Source organism: Sminthopsis crassicaudata, chromosome 4, assembly GCF_048593235.1.
Source record: "Sminthopsis crassicaudata isolate SCR6 chromosome 4, ASM4859323v1, whole genome shotgun sequence".
NCBI lineage: Eukaryota > Metazoa > Chordata > Mammalia > Dasyuromorphia > Dasyuridae > Sminthopsis > Sminthopsis crassicaudata.
Window position 1 is genome coordinate 143,855,565 of NC_133620.1, and position 15,131 is coordinate 143,870,695.

Here is a 15,131-nt window from a genome sequence, read left to right on the forward strand (position 1 = left end):
TTCCCAGGATTTCCCGTAGTCTTACCTCGCACAGAAATCCAGTTCCTCTTCTGACTCATCTAGTTCACTTTCTCTTTTCCTTCACACTACTTTCTAAACACACTTCTTGATTGTATTGTACAGCACCTAAGTGTTTATTTCTCTCCCCTCCTCAGGCTGTTTCTTTGGTTCTCATAACCCTCTCGCCCGCCCCCACCCCTTTTCTCTTGCTTTTTGGGACTTTTGGTAAGTACAGTACAGGGACCTCGGAGAGAAAACTTACCCACCTTGCGCATACTTACAGAATTTTTTTTTTTTTTTTGAGTTTCATAATGTTCAAATAACATTCCACTCCAGCTAAATGTTTTCTCACATTCACTCTATGAAGAGTTCCTCCTCTTCCGAGGCGTGCTTTCTCAATACCTCCTTTTTCTGTAGTTGCTCCTAGCATCTTCTCGGATTCTTTTTGCTGAAGCATTTTTATCCTCCCACTCTTCTCCCCTTTAAATCTTGTGTACACTCTTGATTTCCTCCGGCAGCTACTGTCTGACTCCACAGCTGCTGCTTCCTTACAGAGACAGTTCTCCTTCAAATCTCTTATTACGCTGCTAGGGTAATTTCTGGTACCCTATTCTCCCTTTCAGTCGTCATCCCCTGATCTGAAATCTATTTGTGGGTCAACGCAATCAATACTTGCTCGAGGCGTTATAAGATTTTGGTCATTTTTTTTAAAAATTCGGAATTCAACTTTCCTATCAAAACGAGTAATACCACTTGAGAAGCATCGAGTGTGACGCAGGGGAACAAACTTCTGGATTTGGCTTCAGGCCCCGCCCCCTTCTGTCTCTTACGAGCTGTGCTACTTTGGGGAAATTCACAACCTGTTAAGGGCTGTTTCCTCTTTTTTAAAATGATGGGCTTAGTCAGACCGCCTCCAAAGCGGCGTTCTTGTGTCGAGATTCAGGCTCCTCGAAGGCACGACTAAGTCCTCCTTCGGCGTTTGTGCTGTGCAGCACCTAGCGGAGGGAGAGGCGCCTAGCTGTCCACAGTGACCCGAGCTGGAGGTGGGGAGGTGAGGGGTAGAGAAATGGAGGACACCTGCGAGGTCCCGAGCGAGACAAAGTCCTGTCCCTGCATTAAAGCGTAGAAGCGCGCGCGGCAGGCTCCTTTTCCCACCATGCGAGCGATCAGAAGGCCAAAAGGTCGACAGCTGGCTGAGCCACACTCCGCCTAGAGAGGAGAGGGATAGTGAGCCTAGGGAAGAGTTCAGGAAAAGCCCCAAGGGCTTTGGGCCCCCGCCCTCTTTTCTCTTAACCCCTCTTCTCTCCCCCCCCCCCATACCCGCCCCTTTCACGCTGCGCGCAAGCGACGCCGGGAAATGCCCACATCCGGGAAACCTGGAGCGGAGTGCGGCCGCAGCAGCGGCGGCGGCGACACGGAGCGAAAGACAAAATGGCGGCGGCGCCGGTGGCGGCCCGGCGCTGAGGGGAGAGTCCGGTCCTCGGGGCTCCTCCCTCCCCCCGCTACGTGCCGCGTTGGCCGGCGGCGCCCCGTCTGCTCCAGGTCCCTGCGCAACTCGGACCCTGGGGGGCCCCGGCACGGGTTCGAACTTTAGCCCGAGCGGGCCTCCAGCCCGTGGACATCACCACCTTGGAGTCCCGCTCCTCTGCAGGTAGGTCCGGCGGGGCTGGCCGCGCGGGTGGGGCCTGCCTTTTCCTCCGCCTGAGGCCCGGGCCGGCGGGGCGGTGGCTGCGGCGGCCCACGCCCATCGAGGCTGGCGGGGGTCCAGGGGCCACAGCCGCCGGCGGGAGGGTAAGGCTGCCCGGCTCGGGCCTGGCTTGGTCGGATTACATTGACCCAAGCTGTGATGTGAAATGTGAATGTGAAGGAAGATGTGAATTTGAGTCCAGCTCGGTGCCTGAAGGAGGCCTCTGGGTTCGAGGCTTGGAGAGGCCGGGAAGACGGCCTCCCGCAGGACCGTCCCCTTGATCCTGGCAGAGAACAGTGCTGACGGGAGGCTGCCCATCTGTTCGTGCTTGGGGTCCCGGGACCTCTGGGAGACTGACTCACTGCATCTTCCTGGAGCATCTTCGGCATCTGGTCTAAGTCCCGTTATCGCCTCGTGATAGCCATCTAGGACCTTCCCCCAGGAAAGCACCCTTGATAAGAATCTCTAAAGCTCTTGTGCCTGGGATACCACGGAGAATTCTCTCATCCCTCCCCCAGGCTCCAATAATCTTTTGAACTTTATGAATTGCTCCTCCCTATCACAAAATGTACTACACTCAATGTAGTTTTCCCTTCTGTCTTTTAGGAAGTAATTTAGTATTGGAAATGGTATTCTAAGGACCTCCTCACCTTAAAAACGCTTTCTCACCTTAAAGAATCCTTGGAAATCTATTTGGGTGGAACTTTTTGAAAGTTCTGTAGTGTTGAGTTACTCATAATATCGTAAAAACTTCTGTAATGTTGGGTTACTTTTAACATCTGGGAACTGATGGTAAAAATTAAAGTTACTAAATAAAGAAAAGGCGAAGGAAGGAGGGTTAAAAGAATATTGGATAATCCTTTCTCTGTAGGTACAAAAGACTACATTTCAGTAGAAGTACAATTACAGTAACATTACGCCATCCTTTCCTATTGGTTTCTCCAGTTAGGGACGCAATAAATGTTTCTTTTGGGATTCCCATCTAAAAAGGAACAAAATAGAATATAAATTTTAACATACATTCATTATGACTTTTTGTATATATGTGAATTTCTGTGGGAATTGGTAGTTCTTCCAGATTTTCAGAGCTTGAATGAACTGTAAAACCCAATTTGTACCCTGTGCAAGAATCCTCTGGCAAGTTCTTACCCTGAGGAGTATAAATTTTTTTGTAATGTTTTGTTAGCTATATTCTCGATGTGTTTGTTTTGTTTTGTAATCCTATATATTTTTTATTTTGTGCATTTAAAAATATTTTTCTAAGAAGGTCTGTAGATATCACTATACTACCAAAAGGTACAAATGATACAAACAAGATTAAAAACTTCTGCTCTTTTGCATTCCTTTAAAGGTGGTCAGTGCACGCTCTGTTTGAACTCTTTGAGTGAGGAGGGGGTGTAGTATAAAGAATATGGGACTTGGGAGTTGGAATCCTAGATGTTATTCCTAATTTTATAATTCGATATGTGAACATGGACATTATGTAAATTTCAGTTTCTCTTGTTTATAAAGTGCAAATAACTTGAGAGTTTTGTGAGGAAAGGGGATTTGTACACCAGAAAGTACATTGTTACTTTTTATTTGTTTATATAGACTTGTCATGTGAGCCAGTTTTATTGATGAACAACTCTAATTGTTAAACATTTCTTTATTTTGAGCTGAAATTTGCCTCCTAAACTTCCTACTCATTTAACTCAGGCATGATTTTGTAAAAGTCATTAGGGAATGTGTCTCTACCTAATACCTTCTTTAATAAAGAGCAGGATAAATAAGATCTGATTGTAACTTTTTAAATTCTGAGTGTATCAGGATTATCATAGTCCCCCAGTTTACTTCCTTTCCCTTTTATTAGATTAGTGCTGAAGAAGTATCCTAGTCAGATTGATTTTTACTCTAATAACTTTACTAATTTTATTTGATATCCCCAGTTATCAAAAAATGCCGTCTTTGTAAAATTTAGCAGATTGGTATTTGATTTATATGTTTTGATGAGATTATGAAAAATGATTCAAATCTTCAAAATTATTCATTTTAGTGTAGGGTGTTTTTGAACTAAAAGATAGATTTCCAAAAATTTTTCACTTTCATGGAAAAGTAGGAGAAAAGAAGTTATAGTTTGAATACTTACTTCATACTAAAATGCCCACATTTGTAGTTTCTATCTATAAGCAGGGTTGTTTTTTCCTTTAAAAATTTGACAGGTAAATAGGTTGCCTGATTCCCTAAGGCAATGAAGGAATTTGAGTGACTTAACAGTAAAGGAAGTGGCATTGTACTCCTCAGATCAGCAACTACTGCAGGAAACTAGGTCATGGCACATGCTGGGTAAGGCACATTCTTTCTGATGGGTGAATGTTGATTGAACATGTCTTGCCATTGTTCAAAATCTCACGGACAAGCTTCAACCACATGTGTATGTGGGATTTTTGGATTCTCTTTTGTGGGTTTAACTTACCCATGACTTTTCTTTTAGCTCTAATATTTTACGATTATATTTTGTAGCAATGTCAGCTTTGATTACTTAGCTAGCTGATTATATACCTACTTTAGATAGCCTAAGTACTAAGAATTTTTTTTAAATATAGGAATGTGTTTAGTGTCTTAATAGAAATGGCAATCCTATTTTGTTTTCAGCATGAGAATAATAGAGAGTGATTCATCTGTTTGTCTCTAGAGATTTTGTTTATATCTAACATGATAAAACTGAAACCCAGTCAATTATCTGAAAGTGAATGAAAAGAATTACAATACTTGTAATGTAGAGACTTTTGTAATATTGTAATTGAAACAATTATACCATGAAGATTTTTGTCTCTTTGAAAAGAATGATCATAACTTCCTCTGGGAAAAACAAAAAAAAAAAAAAAAACAAAAAAACAAAGATGAGTATCACACCTAGTTTAAAGGAAAGATGCATTATGGATATGAACAAGTGACAACATATTACTAAAGAAGAATTCTGAAGGATAACTTTAAAGAATATAATCAAAGAATTGAAAGACAGAAAGAAAAGGTGGGCTGATCAGGTGATAAGAGTGAGGATTTTGCCCTAAAAAGAAATTGAGACACTTGCCATTCAAGTTTTAATTAAGAATAAACTCAGTACAAAGCTTGACAGAACCTGAGATAGATTTCTATAGCTCTCAAAAATTTGTGTAGTGTAGTATCTGTGACAATACTGTTGATTTTTTTTTTTTTCAATCATCATTAGTGATAGTGAGTGCATGGAGGAGGTATAATAAGATTGCCCATTAGCAGTAAGGGTCTAGTTGAGATTGTTTAATATATAATGGATCTAATCAGAATAGTGCATAATTTTTTTCCCCTTTTTTTCAGCATTTGTATAGGAATAAAGATGGTGTGTAGTGAATGATAGGAGGCTTGGCAGACTGGATTGGTGAAATGATAAGGGACTCTGGTAGAGGAACATATAGCGTTAACTTGGTGGCTAGAATATAAGAGGTGGTTTCAGAAATAATTGAAGGGTCAAAAGATTAGAGAGTAAGTTTTGAGTGAAAAAATTGCATTTGGTAGGAGAAGGCAGAGTTAGAGGTAAACAGCCAGTAAGTTATGGTCAGATAAGAGAATTTCAGAATTTTTGAACTTTTTGGAGTGATGATGGCAAGATCTAGAGTATGATCTTTGTATGTGGCTGGAGTTTTTACAGTATTTATGAGGGAGAGTAGACATGGACATGTAGGTTGTATAACCCATTATTACTGTATGATTCATGAATTGATAATCAATATTCTTTAAACCACAACTTTTTTTTTAATTTAGGAATTTGAGGCTGAATAAAATATTTAATGTGAAATCTGTGAGCTTTTGAAAAGGAATTTTAAAATTCCATAATTTGTATGTAGGCATTTTAAAAATAGTAATTTAATCTCTAGTCTTAAAGTTTTACTCTCATGCTTCATTGCTGTATACATGTTTTCAAAGACTATGTATATGCTAGATCAAATTTAAATTCTGGCAAGTCCTAATTAGCTGAGCATATCATCAGAGGACAAAACTAGGGGAATTCAGTGGCATTTGACACCAGAAGGAAGATTGAATACCAGTTAGCAATTGTTTGTTGTTATAATAACAAGTGAAGATTTTTCTATTTAAGTGTGAAGGGGTTAAGAACTATATTATTAAAGACAGATTTTTAATCATATCTTCTAGAATTTTTCTAGGATTTGAAGTCAAGCTCACTGGTTTACAATTTGCAGGCTCTTAATCTCTTCCCATTTTCCATTATCTTTCAAATATTGCTCACAGTGGCTTAGAAATCACATTTGCTAGTCGCTTTAGAGCCTGAAGATTATGTTTATTTGGTTCTGATAACTTGAATTCATCTAGGACCTCTAGTTCTCCTATTATCTCCTTATCCTACTTAATTAGCTATTAGTCATTTTTTAATGTCATTTCTTTTTAGTTCAAAGGTCATCAGGAAGTCAGTAAGAATTGAAGATTAAGCTATTTCAAGAAATTAATTTATTTTTTAAAAAGTCCTTTATTGAAATATTTATAACATCAATTTTTGTAGTAGCAAAAAATTAAAAACAAAGTAGATGCCCATCAATTAACTTGTTATATAAGCATGATAGAATATTACTGTGCTACAAGAAACAAAATATGATGAATGCAGAAAAGCATCAAAAGATTTGCATGTACTTGTTGCAAAGTGAAGTAAGCAGAGCCAAATTTTGTGTGTGTGTGTGTGTGAGTGTGAGCACCCACACACACAATGACTTACTGCCATTCTGTTCAGTCATGTCTGACTCTTTGTGATCTCATTTGTGGGTTGTTTTTTTTTTTTTGTTTGTTTGTTTTGTTTGTTTGTTTGTTTTGTTTTTTGCAAAGATACTGAAGTTGTTTGACATTTCCTTCTCCGGATTATTTTACAGATGAGTCATACGCAGGGTCAGTAAGAGTCTGAGGCCAGATTTGAACTCAGGAAGATGAGTCTTTTTACAAATGTAAATGAAAAGAACACACACACACACAAAAAAAAAAAAAATCAAAAGTTATTATTACAAAATTAAAATAAACATAACCACAAAGAAGAAGTTTGAGAAGACATATTCCCCTACATATTCCCCTACTCCTTTACAAAAAAGTAAAAGGTCAATCACCAAAAATTTAAACCTATTGTGTGTGCCAAACACTGTACTAAGTTCCAAGAATGTCAGTATAGAGTTCTTGCATTTAAGGACTTTATGTTCTAATAGGAAAGACCATACATAAAATAAAACTGAAAAAGGGAAGAAAAATAATCAGCAGAAAAATTTCAAGGAGTACAGCCAGCTAGAAAACAAAGAAATAGTTAATCTTAGTGCCTCCTCAAATGGAGTGTCACCAGTCAAAGGAGTGGTCCACAGGGGCAGAAGATTTTTAGAGCTTCCAGAATGACAAGATTTCTGGGGCCGGGTAGAGACCAGGGGAATACAGCCTGGTGAGAAATGATGTTTATGAGTGAGAAACATTGCATATATTTTCAGACTTTTTCTCTGTATTGATTTTTTTGCTGGGATTTTTTCCCTCTTTCTCTTAAAAAAAAAAAAAAACAACTTTGCTACATAGAATGACTCTATAAGGGCAGAGGGAAATTAGGCTATGTAAAAACAAGATAGTACAATTTATTTTTTTTAATTGAGCATCTCTTCAGATCCTCTCTCAGCAAACATCCTTGTCCCTTCTTTAATTTTCTGTTTTCTTAAAGTATAATAACTAACTCGCAAACCTTTTTGTTTTCTGTAGTGTCCTTTACTAGGTCTGAGTTTTAGCACTTTTTATGAACTGTAGGGATGAACTCTTCATTCTCTGTTATCATGATCTTCCATCTTTTTCTTCTTTTTACATCGCATGTAATTTTCCTGTTCATTCATAGCAATCTCTTTAGACATATTTGATTTTTCTTTCTTGCTGGAATTGTTGCCCTTTGTCCCTTAAAATTTTTTATTCCTTTATGTATAGAAGAATTGTACAATTTTAACATATATTGGATTATTTACCTTCTAGGGGGAGGGGTGGGGGGGAAGAGAGGGAAAAAATTTAGAACACAAGATTTTGTAAGGATGAATATTGGAAATTATCCATGTATGTGTTTTGAAAATAAAAAGCTTTAATTTAAAAAAAAAAAAATGATTCCTGAACAAGTACCATTCCTTCTTAGCTGACTTCCCTTGTAGCATTTTAGTTCATTTAAGATCCAACCCATTTTTCTTCCCCCACCCTCAGTTCCTATCATTTCTAGCTAAGTAACCATTCTTCTTTATTCATGAGAAAAAGATAGTCACAATGGAATTTTCACCTTGTTTATTTTTTCACTCTTTAAGGATAAATTATCGTTTATGTAATTCAAAAAGTCATTAGTTACTCTTCCTTTTAGCAGAAAAAGAGAACTGTAGTAAATATCTGAATAATTGAAGTCCACTATCATTACTATTATAACTTGCCTTTGTGCCAGACTTACAATTTTTCCCAAGTGAATCATCCTTTGCGCTTTCTTTCCAGGTGGCCTGTAGTATACTCCAAATATGAAATCACTTCTTTTTTATACTCCTTTTATCTTCATCCAAATACTCTCATGCTTCCTTCCACTAGTTCATAGATTTCCTCCTATGAATCTATTCTCTTTTTTATATAGTGCTTCCCCATTTTCCTTTTTACTTATCTTATTTCTTTTGAGCATAGTGTATTTATCTAGATACATTTTCTAGACCTAATTTTACCCTATAAAATCTTAGGGATACATGTTTGCTGAGCTTTGTGTATGGCTTTCGAGGACATATTTTATCCTACTTTATCTTAAGATTTAATGGATTTAAAAGGTACTTTGAAGTTTCATGTTCTCTAAGAAGAGATCAGCAAACGAGTGATCACTTGTCATCCATCCCAATACAAAAAAAAAAAAAAAAAAAATGATAGTGTATATATCCAACCCTTTATCTCTCCAGGTCGAATCCCACGTCAACAGTTTCTGGTTAAATGTCTCCAAATTGTTATATTATAGGCCAGTGTTCCTCAAACTTTTTAAATAGAGGGCCAGTTCACTGTCCCTCAGACTGTTGGAGGGCTGGACTAGAGTAAAAACAAAACCTCACACTCTGTCTTCACCATTTAGCCCATTTGCCATAACTCAGCCTGCCGCATAAATGTCCTCAGCGGGCAGCATCTGGCCTGCGGGCCGTAATTTGAGAACCTCTGTAATATAGGCATATCAAACTCATCATGTCTAAAACAGATCTTATTATTTTTTCCTTAAGGTCCTTACCTCTTCATTTCCTCATTTCTGCCTCTGGCAACCAGCTTTGCAACCTCAGTCATCCTTGACTTTTCTCTCTTCTACTTAGAGCCACTTACCATGTCTTGACAGTTCTAACTCCATAACATCTCTTGCAACTTTTCCCTTCTCCCAAATGATCACTATGGTAATCCAGCTTTTCCAATATTTTCCACCTCATCAGTTGTGGTAACCTTTAATTGATCTCCCTGCATCCAGTCTCTTTTATCTAATCCATTCTCTATACAGAAACTCAAAATTATTGTTCCTAAAACACAGATCTAATCCTATCACTTCTCTGCTTAAAAATCTGTAGTAGTTCCTTATTGCTTCTAAGATTAAAAATACATATATATCTATATATATATATTTGAAATTTTAAACCCAGCCTGTACTTCCAGACTTATATTACTCTCCTTCACACGCTATTTGCTCTTCTTTTTATGTGACATGGAAAGCCTTATCTCTTTGCCTTTGGGTTGTCCCCCGATATCTAGAGGATATTCTTTTCACTTCTAACTTCCTGAAACTCTTAACTTCCTTCAAAATTTGGCTCAAGTTCCATATCCTATATGATGATGATCTCACAATTGCTAATATACATCATTGCCCCTCTCATGCTCCTGAAATTATTTTGTATTCATTTTGTATATTTAATTAATTTATTTATTTATACGTCATGTCACATCATTCTAATAGTAAACTGTGAAGTAGGAACTATATTCTCTTTTTGCTCATGAAGAAACTAAAACTCAAAGAAGTTAAATTACGATTCCAGGGTTACAGTTGGGGGGCGGGGCAGAGAAGAGGGAGAAAGCATTTAATAAGCACTTAATATATGTCAGGCACTATGCTAAGTTCTAAGGCTATAATGTATAGCAGAAACAGTCCCTGCTTTTTAGAAACTCATATCCAATGCGGAAATTAAAATGGAAGTAATTTGGTATAAACATCTTATATAAACAGAGTAAATGGAAGGGATCTCATAGTAAAACTACTAGCCGCTGGAGAACCACAATGTAGAATTGATTAGTTTTGGAAATTGATTGAGACCTGAGGAAAAAAGAAATTTCAAGAAATTCAAATGTGGGAGATAAGGTGAATGGTGAAGATATTCACATAAATGGCAAAGTCGGAATTTGCTAATAGACTTAGAATCCACGCTGTGTTTAATTCTTTGCTGTGATTCTTGGGCAAATCATTTAACCTTTCTAAACTCCAGTTTCCTCGTTTGTAAAATGAGAAGAAAAATTTCTAACCTTTTTTCACTTCCCAGGCACATTGGGAAGAAATAGTATATAAATGTAAATTATTATTTAATCAGAAACATTTTGAGAGACATTCAATTCAGTTTTGGACGTTGTAGTGTTTGTGGTACCCTCAGAAGTGATAGCCTAAAACTTGGGAGATGAGATATGGACTGCATGAGATAATTGTTGAGAATTTATTGGGAATGAATGAGATTACCAAGAGAATGAATATACAATAGGAAGGAAAAAAAGCTGAGGGTAGGAGTTGGGGAAACTAAAGGGAAAGGAAAGAAGACATATATCATATATCACAGAGAATTATTTTGTCAATTTTTTTTTCTAAAATGAGAAGAGAAGCCCTAGATTCAATCTCCCTGATTACTCAGTAGATAGAACCAGAGGTTTTTCTAAACTTTGTTAGCTCTCGTTCATATAGTAAAGTTTGATTGCATAAACTTGTAGAACCACATTGTAGCAATGCCATAGTTCCTAAATCTATTCATGATCTTACAAATGTTTTCCTGAAAATATTTTTGAAGCTTTTCTTTATTAGAAAAATGTGACTTCGATAGTCTAATTTAACAGCTACATCTTAGATGGAATCTAATCATTTTACGTAAAATGTTACCATTTAGTCATGAACTAATTTCTGATTTAAAAGATCTTCCAGTACTGTAGAAAATATTCTGTTTTCATATAACTGAAACAAAACTAAACTCTAGATTATACAATTAAATTGTGACCATTAACTAAAAGAAAATTTCCTTAAAAAATTTACATTTCTGTAATACCTTATAACCAGATAATGCAAGGCCAATATTTTGACAATGCAAATAATTAGAAATACACTTAGAATCAACAGGATTAGTCATTTTAAAATTTTGTTCTGATCACTCATAGCTTTTGACATGTGAATACCTTCTATACCGAAGTAGATCATTACCCCTTTCACATTTAATAAGTTGGATTGATTACACGCTTTGGTTATTTTATATCTATTTCTTTATTCTTGGATGGGTAGCTAGATGACAAAGTGGATTGAATGTCAGGCTTGAATCAGGAACACCTGAGTTCAAATCCAGCCTCAGACACTGTTGCTGTGTGACCTGTTTGCCTCAGCTGGAGAAGGAAATGGCAAACCACTCTGGTATCTTAGGGGTCATGAAGAGACATGTGACAAAAACAACTGAACAACATCATCTTTGTTGTTGAAATTCAGAGTAGTCTGATTCTTGGACAGTAGATAATTCACTGCCCAGGCAGTTGAACTCTTTCAAGTTTTGTAAGTTCTGCCAGAGCTTAGGCTTCTCTGGCATAGGCTTCAAGAATGAGGAACAGCTGGCATATCCAGACATTCAAACATCTGTGATATTATCAGCATGAATATTTCCTCAAGTATTATAAATCATAGCCCATATATGCATGCAAGTCTTGTGCAGCTCTTATCCATGTCTTCCCATAAGTTTGCCATAAGGTTTCCATCCAGTGTGTAAACTTCTCTTGATTTTTGACATAGTGAAAATTCCAATAAAGTGCCATCAGTTAGTGTTTCCTGTCCCCATGTAATTACTTCATCTTTTTTTTTTTTTTTTTTTTTTTTGGTCTATACATTGCTTTGATGTCCTTTATGCTGTTTCTCCTTCAAAAATATGTTTGAGTAGTTAGGGAGTTTCACCAGGAGACTATAGTAACCCAGGGCTTGCTGTACTCAGCCAATTATCTTCACATAGTAGAATCCAGATACCCTCAGCAACTTTAGGAAATTTCCCTTCTAGTTAAATCTATTGATTATCTGGTGTTTTCTACCCCACCACCACATCCAGTATTAATTAAAGCATATATTGATTAAACAGAGAATTGCTGAACAATTATCTCTGTTGTTAAATCTATCTGGGCATTTTGGATAATTTTGATATATGAATGAGAGACCTTTTTAGAAGTGATCCTTGAAAACAGTTTTTTTCTCTGTTAAATTGAATGTTTTGTGAATTTTTATTACTTTCTTTTTATATTATATTTCTTTAAAAAAAAGTTCTATTCAGAATTTAACAAATACCAAAAAGAGAGAGAATGTTTCTGTTGTGATACAGCCCTCTACATGTTTCCACATCCAAAGTAGAACCAAAAAAGTATATGTGAAATTACACGTCTATTATATACAACTTTCTAAAAAACCTATCATAATTTCATCATTTTTCAAAGCTTTTGTGAATGTTTTTACCCAAAAAATTCTTTATGATGTCTGCATAAAAAAAAAAGTTCTAGTAACCCTTTTGAAAGAGGCAGTATTCCTCACTCCTCCCCAAATCCTCCCTCAAATAAAAGAAGAAAAAATGTAAACTAGTAACATATAATAAACATAGTTGTACAAAAAAAAAAAACTCTCACACTTGCCACATACAAAAAAAGTATATTACTGTGTTGTCTTAAAAATTGTTTTCTAGGTTTGCCTTACATCAATTCATATAAGTCAATCCAAGTTTTTCTGACACCATTCCTTTTGTCATATGGCATAGTAGTATTCTATTACATTTATACCATCATTTATTTTGCTGTACCTTAGTTGATTGGCATCCATTTTATTTCCAGCATTTTTTCTACAATAAAAAATTCTAAATTTTTTATCCCTTTGGATACTTTTCCTATTTTTTAATTTTTTTGATATATTGTAGTAATATATCGCAGAGTCAGAGGATTATACAGAGTTTAGTGTCTTTTAGAGCAGTTTCACATTGCTTTCCAGAATAGATTTGCCAACTCACAAATCCACCAACAGTTTATTAGTCTTCCAAGTAGTTGAGTAAAATCTTCTTTACCATTCTGATAGGTGTGAAATGAGCTTCAAAGGTTTTTAAATTTGTATTTCCCTCATTGTGATTTGAAGCATTTTTTCATGTATTAATCATCTGTTTTTCTTTCACTGAGGACCAATTATCTGTTCAAGTCTTTGACTATCATTTGGGGAATGTCGTGTATCTTGGATATCAGAGACACTTTTGTATTTCCCTTTTAATTTTAACAGCATTGATTTTGTTGGTGGAAAACTTTTCAATTTTATATAATCATAATTGTCTTTTTTCTTTATCCTTTGTCTGCTCATGACTTTAATCTACTCATAGTTGCTAAAGGTATTTCCGTTGTGCTTTTTCAAATGCCTATTATTAAACCATATTTCATCTTAAAACTTTTCCTTTATCTTTTTGCTCTTGGCTGAGACTTGACTCCCATCTGACACACCTTCCCTGACTATACTATTCATACTTCCTTCATATCTTTCTATTTACTAATTGTGGTTGGATAGTTAGATAACTCCTTGCTCCCCTTTGAGACATTCAGATTTTTCTTCTTCCATCATCATCCAGTAACCTCTGCTACTTGGAAGTTCATTCAATTCACTTCTATCACCCAGTCAAGATACTGGTGGTTACACGAGAAATTGATACTTGTAACTCTTAAGAATTTTCTCATTAGAGTAGTTTAAAGAAATATACGTAGACAAAGAGCATGAATGTGAAGGGGAAAAGAGAATGGGGAAATACTAATAGAAGGAAAAGTAGATTGCTGGGAGAGTAATGAAAGGTAAAACATTTTTTGAGTAGGAACAGAATGAAAAGAGAGAGAGAAGGATAAAGATGGGGGGTGAAATAAGATGGAGGGAAACTCCTAGTAATCATATCTGCAAATGTGAATGGGATGAACTTAAAACAGAAGCTGATAGAAGAGTGTATTAAAAACCAGCATCCTACAACATCTTTTGAAACAGAGATACAGAGTAAAAGCAAGGTGCTGCAACAGAATCTATTATAAATACTTCAGCTGAAATTAAAGAAAGCAAGGGTAGCAATTGTAATCTCACAGAAAACAGCAAAAATAAATCTAAATATGAGATATGCCAAAAGTTACCATAAATAGTGAAGTAATATCAGTACTACACATAAATGCACCAAATGGTGTAGCATCCAGATTCTTAAAGGAGTTATAGGAATAGGCAGTGAATCTTTTTAATAGCGGAGGACCTCAACTTTTCCCCTCTAAGAACTAGATAAGTATAACCAAAAATTAAGCAAGAAAGAAGTTAAGGAAACGTCCATCATATCTTTTCTAAAATTCTGTTCATCTCAACTTCTTTCTTGTTTATTGGTGGTTTATAGTTATGTAATAACATTTAAAGACCCATTAATCCCAATACTATATAAACTATTTTGTTTTGTTTTTTTTTTTTAATTTTAATTTTATTTTATAATTATAACATTTTTTTGACAGTACATATGCATGGGTAATTTTTTACAACATTATCCCTTGCACTTACTTCTATTCAGATTTTTTCCCTTCCTCCCCCAACCCCCTCCCCCAGATGGCAAGCAGTCTTATATATGTTAAATATATTACAGTATATTCTAGATACAATATATGTGTGTGTAGAACCGAATTTTTTGTTGCACAGGAAGAATTGGATTCAGAAGGTAAAAATAACAGTTTACATTCATTTCCCAGTGTTCCTTTTCTGGATGTAGCTGGTTCTGTCCATCATTAATCAATTGGAATTGGATTAGCTCTTCTCTATGTTGAAGAAATCCACTTCCATCAGCATACGTCCTCGTACAGTATCATTGTTGAAGTGTATAATGATCTTCTGGTTCTGCTCGTTTCACTCAGCATCAGTTGATGTAAGTCTCTCCAAGCCTCTCTGTATTTCTCCTGTTGGTCATTTCTTATAGAACAATAATATTCCATATCATTCATATACCATAGTTTACCCAACCATTCTCCAATTGATGGACATCCATTCATCTTCCAGCTTCTAGCCACTATGAAAAGGGCTGCCACAAACATTTTGGCACATACAGGACCCTTTCCCTTCTCTAGTAGTTCCTTGGGGTATAAGCCCAGTAGTAGTATGGCTGGGTCAAAGGGTATGCAC

The 15,131-nt window shown here is 36.2% G+C and overlaps 1 protein-coding gene across 1 annotated transcript in view; it reads left to right on the plus strand.

Annotated features, from left to right (window-relative positions):
• The first annotated feature begins 1,408 nt into the window (after positions 1 to 1,408).
• The window catches only part of LATS1 (large tumor suppressor kinase 1), a 33,183-nt gene continuing 19,460 nt past the window's right edge, over positions 1,409 to 15,131 (plus strand). Inside the window, exon 1 of the mRNA XM_074309574.1 lies at positions 1,409 to 1,651. The gene's annotated coding sequence lies outside the window, so the exon portion shown is untranslated. The remainder of the gene's footprint in view (positions 1,652 to 15,131) is intronic.